At 43.4% G+C, this 6861-nt stretch overlaps 1 long non-coding RNA gene across 1 annotated transcript; it reads left to right on the top strand.

The window, feature by feature from the left end:
- The first annotated feature begins 4668 nt into the window (after positions 1-4668).
- Positions 4669-6101, top strand: LOC115305622. Its single transcript, XR_003914902.1, has 2 exons — positions 4669-4822; positions 5654-6101. It is a non-coding gene; the product is annotated as an uncharacterized LOC115305622 (long non-coding RNA).
- The last annotated feature ends 760 nt before the right edge of the window (positions 6102-6861 follow it).

Below are 6861 nucleotides of genomic sequence, written 5' to 3'. Positions count from 1 at the left end.
ATTTTCTTTCCTGGTTCTGTGGACACCTTGGGCAAATGATACGTGTTTCTCAATTGTTTCAGTTGCCAAAAGAGTGCTGTTTTCAGATATTAAAAACTCCTTTTTTTTAAAATTTTTAATCTTTATTTTTGAGAGGGAGCAAAAGAGAGGGAGATAGAGCACAGTGGGGGAGGGCAGAGAGAGGGAGACACAGAATCCGAAGCAGGCTCCAGGCTTGGAGCTAGCTGTCAGCACAGAGCCTGATGTGGGGCTTGAACCCGTGAACCGTGAGATCATGACCTGAGCTGAAGTCGGACACTTAACCAACTAAGCCACCCAGGCGCCCCAAATTCCTATCTTGACCAAATCAAAGTTTTACTTCATCTCCCTACCTCCACCTGCCGTGCTCAGCCCGGGGCTGACCTGCAGCCCCCCCAGACCAGCGGCGGGGAGGGCCTGTCCGTCTGCTTCCCTGCTCTGCCCCTCAGCCTCCTGCAGGTCTGGCGGTGGAAGGGGATGGCGGGAAGGGAACAGCCTGCCTTTTAACAGAGCTGGGGCTGCGCGCAGTCCTCTCCCTCAGGGCACACACCCTGTGCTGTGGAGAAGGTCGGAGGGCCGGGCTTTCTTTCCTAAGGACTTTTCTCTGGGCGCCTCTCCCCTTTCCTTCTAATTACACGATTTCCCCCCTCAAGTGCAGGACTTTGCGATTGCTTGGAATCCCCCTCCGGTCCTTACCTGGCTCTCCTCATCCCAACGGGCGTACTCTGGGGACCCCGTGAAGCTGATGACAGTGTCATGAGCCTCTGTGAAGTCAGTTTGGGAAAGGAGTGCCCCTGGCCGCAGCTGCCTGCTCCAGCGCGCCCCCCACTCACACCTTGCACCGGGAGTCCATACCAGTTTTCACGTTCCTCAAACGCCGGGGGACACGGGTCATGCTTTCTTACTCTGGTGTCACAGCAGTCTTTTCACCGGCCACTCCCTCTCCATAAAACATTTAATTGTAGGCTGATTGCTCCTTCAGTAAATCCCCCTGTGATCCATCTCCTTGATTGTAATTCTCCACTGAGCCCCACTCCTAATATTTTTGTGATTTTTCTGCTTGTAGGATGAACTTCAGAAAAGTTTATATAATCAGAGGTTTTCACCACTTCAGGCTGCATGTGAAAGAGCTCCTGGCAGCTAAGAGACTTGTAATTTGATCATGAAAATAGTGGGATGTGTGTTCCTCTGTTTTGTAACTTCAGACTTGTTGAACAGGTTTTTATAAACTGAGATATATATGAACCATTTTGTTGAAATCGAGAAGAACCAGTTGGACCGCCAGGTGCCTGAAGGGCACTTCGACCCCCGCCCCATAGAAACGTATAGATACATTTTTGCCTGGTGCTTAAATACTAGACTTAGATACTGACAAATGCCTCAGAACTTTTGGGTCTTGCCTCTCATATATCACTCCCTCAAAGAATATGTCCTACCACCTGGAAATGAAAACTTCCCTTTTTGGGAGACGATTCTCTATTTCTAGGTAAGTCTAGCAATTGTTCTCTAAACCCCAGAGCCCACCCTCGGTATTCTGGGTACCAGTGATGGGACCTTGTTTGGTTGAAAAGCTCTCCTTGACCTAGATGACTTCACTGGATGACCTTGAAAATCAAGCCATTTCCTTGTTGTCTTTGAGTGTTTTCTTTTTAAAGCAAGAAAGACTGTTAGAGAAGGTGACCTTCTGATTCAACTCTCCATGCTTTAACATGAGGCATAACAGCTGTGTTCTGTGGAATAAGCATCTTTCTCAAACAATGACCCTTATTCATCATTAACATTTTCACAGGGAGGTGAAAATTACCACTTAAAGTTAAAAATAGGTTACCCAAATTTGCAGACCACTCATTTTAGTGTATTGTTTTACTGTGCAGTCCAAAAAATAGAAAGACATGGTCTAAATGGCTTATAGGAGAGAATGTAAGAATTTGCTTGGAGGTTGAAGATTTTCTGATGCGTTACAAAACGGATTCCACTCACAGGGGCAAATCTATCTTGTAATCCTGGAGGCATTATTGTTCTTTTTTTTTTAATGCACGTGTATCTTATGCACAATAGTTTTGACATTTTATCAGCATGCAATTAAAATCCTTTTGTCTAAGGTTCTGGCTCTAAATTCTTGAACAGACACAAGCCCAGAATGAACTGTGTTATACATTTCAGAAAGAAGAAATTAATTTGACAACTGGTACAGTTCAGTCCCCAGGAGGGCGTGAGCAGTGGCGTGCTGCTCTCTGTCGGGCTGCTGCAGAAACACATAGTGTGCGTCTTGTTTGTCTGCCAAGAGTCTTCCCGAGGAAACGTCTCCAATCACTACCCTGGGAATAATCTGGCTGTTTATTCAACACACAGACCCTTCTTTTCACAGAACAAGGGAAACACAATAAGTTAAACAATAGAGTAGAAAATGAAATGTTAAAACTCTTTTGGTGGGTGGTGAATGTCTGCTACCCCCCCCAACTCTCCCCCCCCCCACATTTCATGTGTTGAAGCCCTAATCCCCAATGTGATGGTGTTTGCAGTGGAGTCTTTGGAAGGTCATGAGGTCAGGAGGGGGTAGCCCCTGTGAATGGGATTAGAGTTTTATAAAAGAAATGCTTTCTTCTGCATCTGTTGAGGTGGTCATATGATTTTTATTCTCAATTCTGTTAATGTGTATCACATTTATTGATTTGTGCATGGTCAGCCATCATTGCTTCCCAGGGAGAAATCCCACTTCATCATGGTATGTGATTCATTTACTATGCTCTTGAATTTGGTTTGCTCCTATTGTGTGGATGATTTTTGGTATTGGCTGGCACCTTGATCTTGGGGCTTCCTGGCATCCTTTACTGTTAAATAGATGTAATGTAGTTCTGACCATTGAAATATAAGTAGGCTGGGGTGGGGGGTAGATTTTCCTCACTAATAAGAGCAAAAGCTGCAAGAGAAGAAAGTTACTTCTGTCTGCTCGTCCCTCCCTGCTCACGGAGCTGTTGCGGGAGGCTGTGCTGCCTGGAATCTGGCAGACATCTTGGCAACCATCAGGCGTTAATTCTGTGAATGAAACCACTGACCTGCTGACCACCCCTGGAAGAGCCTAGCTCTGAGCTTCTTGTTCCCTGTGGTTTATGCTTCTGTGGTTGAATATTCTGTTACTTAGAGCTGAACGATCTTCAGCTGTGACAGATGGTTTTGCGTTTGGATAGGAGCTAAAGCTTCTCACACCACTGCATGGAGGAGGGTTAGAGCTGGCCATCCTGCCTTCTATTAATTCCCTTGGTTAGTGCTTTCATTGCTCAGTGACTTGGGAGCCCTAATGATGATGTTTCAGTAAGGCTTGAGAGGTGTAAAAGCAGACCATATTTCCAAACTAAAGCTGGCCTCTCAAAGTGTGGTTTGGGGGCGCCTGCCTGGTTCAATCAATAGAGCATGCAACTCTTGACCTTGGGGTTGTGAGTTCGAGCCCAATGTTAAGTGTAGAGATTACTTAAGAATAAAATCTTTAAGGGGCACCTGAGTAGCTCAGTCAACTAAGTACCCAACTTCGGCTCAGGTCATGATATCGCTGTTTGTGACTTTGAGTCTTGCATTGGGCTCTGTGCGTCATGACAGCTCAGAGCCTGGAGCCTGCTTCAGATTCTGTGTGTCCCTCTCGCTCTCCTGTGTCCCTGCTCTCTCTCTCTCTTTCTCTCTCAAAAATAAACTTGAAAAAAAAAAGAATAAAATCTTTAAAAATAAAAAAATAAAAGTTTGCTTTGAATGACACCAAAATCATCCACTCAGCGGATAAATTTCCTTATATCCTGCTTCCAGATCTGAAATTCTATTGGTAGAGATTATTTTCTTCAGAGTCAACTAACTTGGATTTAAATTAAAAGGAAAAGAAAAAATCCATTTCTGAGGTAAAGTTTCAGAGACTTTATCTCTGTGGGATCTTCAAATAAAAGTATTTCTTAAAATTTAGGTTCAATTATTTAAACATATTCCCATGATTTTGTCAGGCATTTAAGGATCCATAAAGAAATGCATCATTTAAAGAAATTCTAACTTTTTATTAAAAAAGCAAGAAATCAGTCACTGCCTTAGACATGCTGTTTTTAAATATGTTCCTTCAAAGGAACCACATTCGTGGTGGGTTTTGTTGTTTATTTTTCCAGAGAGACCTACACTGTTCTTCTATTCCAAACATTCCCCAGAATGTGAATCGTAGAACGGTGTCTGTGCTCGTTTGCCCTCTGCTGGCTAAATTAAGCCCTTCCTGAAAACATGTCAATCAGGTATCCTCTGGTCACCGATGTTCATCCTCTGTCCTGCTCACTCCTAGGTCGACGTGGCAAAGCCTCCTTAAGAATCTTTATGCCAGAGACAAAAATCTAACTTTAGACTGCTGCTTTTTATCACGACATCCATGACCGGATGGCTCCAGCTACGCGATCTGTCCATTCGCAAGCATCTCTTGTATTTATCCACAGCTTTCTATGATCAGCACCTTACTATATACTGTTCTATTTCTGAACTGTTTCTACTGCATCATTTAGTAGACATATCAGTGTGTAAATATAAATAAGCTGTATCATTCCGTCTTGCTTATTAATTGCTTGGTGTTGATCTTGTGTTCTCAGTGTGACGGTCTGTCAATCTCTCGGCCTTCAACCCCATCAGACGGATTCCAGAGAGGCCTGGGTCACGGCAGCTATGCCCTCACACATCCTCTAGGCTTTAATAGGAATGACGAGGGAGCCTTCATTCTTGCTGCGAACCTGGCAATCCCAGGCATCCTCTGGGCCCCCTGCCGTGGCCTCGACAGCGTACTCATCTTTGGGTAAGGTCCACCCTTCCCTCGTGGGCCCAGGGGAGGAGAGCGAACCACCAGCTTGTGGTCTTAGACCTGCATCCTGCCACTCTTCTGCGGGCTGTGATCCTGGGCTGGTATCAGTTAGGTTCCGCTACCACGGGACCCCACTGCCCTGCCTCCTCTTCCATGTCTTTCTCTAAGTCTGGGCTTCTGGGGTAGGCTACTGAGTGACTGCTGCCCTTGGATTTCTACTATCCATTTACATCTAAATGGAGGTCTGCTTCCCTCCCCTCCCCCTTTTATTTCCCCTCCCCATGCCCCCAGAGGAAGGGTGTATGAAAGATTTGAATTTGGTGGCTGGTATTTTTATCCTAAGGGAAAACTGCAGAAGTTCTCTTCTGGTTTTTGTTTTGTTCTGATGGGTTTTCTCAATGAGGCACTAGACAGAAAAGTCAGCTGAATGAGGGTGGGAGTGGAGAAGGGAGAGGGTGTGCATAGCTGTCTGGGGGCGCGGGACGCCGAGTGACAGGGCAGCAGGACTGGCAGGAATGAGGAGGCAGCACGAGAGCTGTGGTAATGAATTTAAAGCACGACAAGTCAGCATGATCATGGGCTTATCTCCAGTCATGTGCAGCTGCATCCTCTTGTGGCTTTAGCAATGGAATGCAAAGCAATGTGCAAAATAGATAGGAAGAAAACTCTAACACACTTTGTGAAACGCAAACAGAGATGAACAAATAAGAAGACATCCCACCTTCTTGGCTGGGACACTGTAGCATCAGGGAGATGCCAATTCTCCCCAAGTTGATATATTCATTTATTGTGATCACATTAAAAGTGGCCTTTTTTTCTCCCCAGAGTCAGGAAAGTTTCCAAAATACTTTTCCTGAAAAGGAGGCACAATGGACAAAAGATACGAACAGGTGGTTAAAATTAAAAAACAATTTGAAAAGGAAATGGTCCGTAACTATCTGGAAAGCGACTCCATCTTGCTTACAGTAAGAAGAAAAGGAATTTTAAAAGTATTTAAAACTGTTACTACTCACTGATGGTAGTTACTACACTCCTGGCTAGCTCAGCATGATGTGTAAACTTGTCAAATCGCTACTTTGTACACCTGAAACTAATGTAACATTGTTAATTACACAACAACAACAACAAATTCTGCTCACCAAATGTTTGCTAATACCCTCTCTTGGTGAAGCTGTGGAAAAACAGTTGCTGTCATAATTGTTGGGGGTGCAAAATGGTGCACTCTCTAGAGAGAATAATCTGGAATTAACTAATAAAAGCTACATTCGATTCACCTGTTGACTAGGCATTTCTACTTTTAAGAATCTCTAAAAATCTGAAACACTATGTGCAAGGAGTCATTAATTGTGATGTTACTTAAAATAGGAAAAGATTAAAAACAATGCAAACATCCATCAATAGGGGACTTACTACATAAAGCATAATAGAAAAAAGAGCAGCTGTGTAAAAGTTTTTTAAAAAGAAACAACTCTAAAAACAAGATTCAGAACAAAAGATTAGATAAAAGATAAATATTTGATACTTTCTTTTGTGTAAAAAAGGAAGAGAAATAAGAATGTTTGCTTTTTTCTGCCAAAAACAAAGCTCTTGGATGGATAAGTAAAAAAAAAATAGTAAAAATAGTTTTCTAGAAGGCGCAGAAAAGGCCTGCATAGATGGAGATGAAGGTGACATTCTTTAAATACAGTGAACAGTGGAAACATTTTACAAATTTAAAAAATCATAATAAAACAAGAGGTGCCTGAGTGGCTCAGGCGGTTAAGTGTATGTCTGTGCTGACAGTCCAGAGCCTGGAACCTGCTTTGGATTCTGTGTCTCCCTCTTTCTACCACTCCGTTGCTCGCTAGCTCTCTGGCTCTCCCTCTCAAAATAAATAAATAAACATTCAAATTGTTTAAAAATCATAACAAAATGAAATTAAAAAGAAAAATAAAAGCAAACCCTAATACTAGAAACAAATCAATTTAAAAGGAATAACAGATTGAGGGCCCCCATGCCTCTTCTTAACCCTCCATTTATTAGCTCCTCCCCCC

The sequence above is a fragment of the Suricata suricatta genome, chromosome 2 (assembly GCF_006229205.1).
Source record: "Suricata suricatta isolate VVHF042 chromosome 2, meerkat_22Aug2017_6uvM2_HiC, whole genome shotgun sequence".
NCBI classification, from domain to species: Eukaryota; Metazoa; Chordata; class Mammalia; order Carnivora; family Herpestidae; genus Suricata; species Suricata suricatta.
The sequence above is the reverse complement of the archived record's forward strand: the minus strand, read 5'-3'. Positions and strand labels throughout refer to the sequence as shown.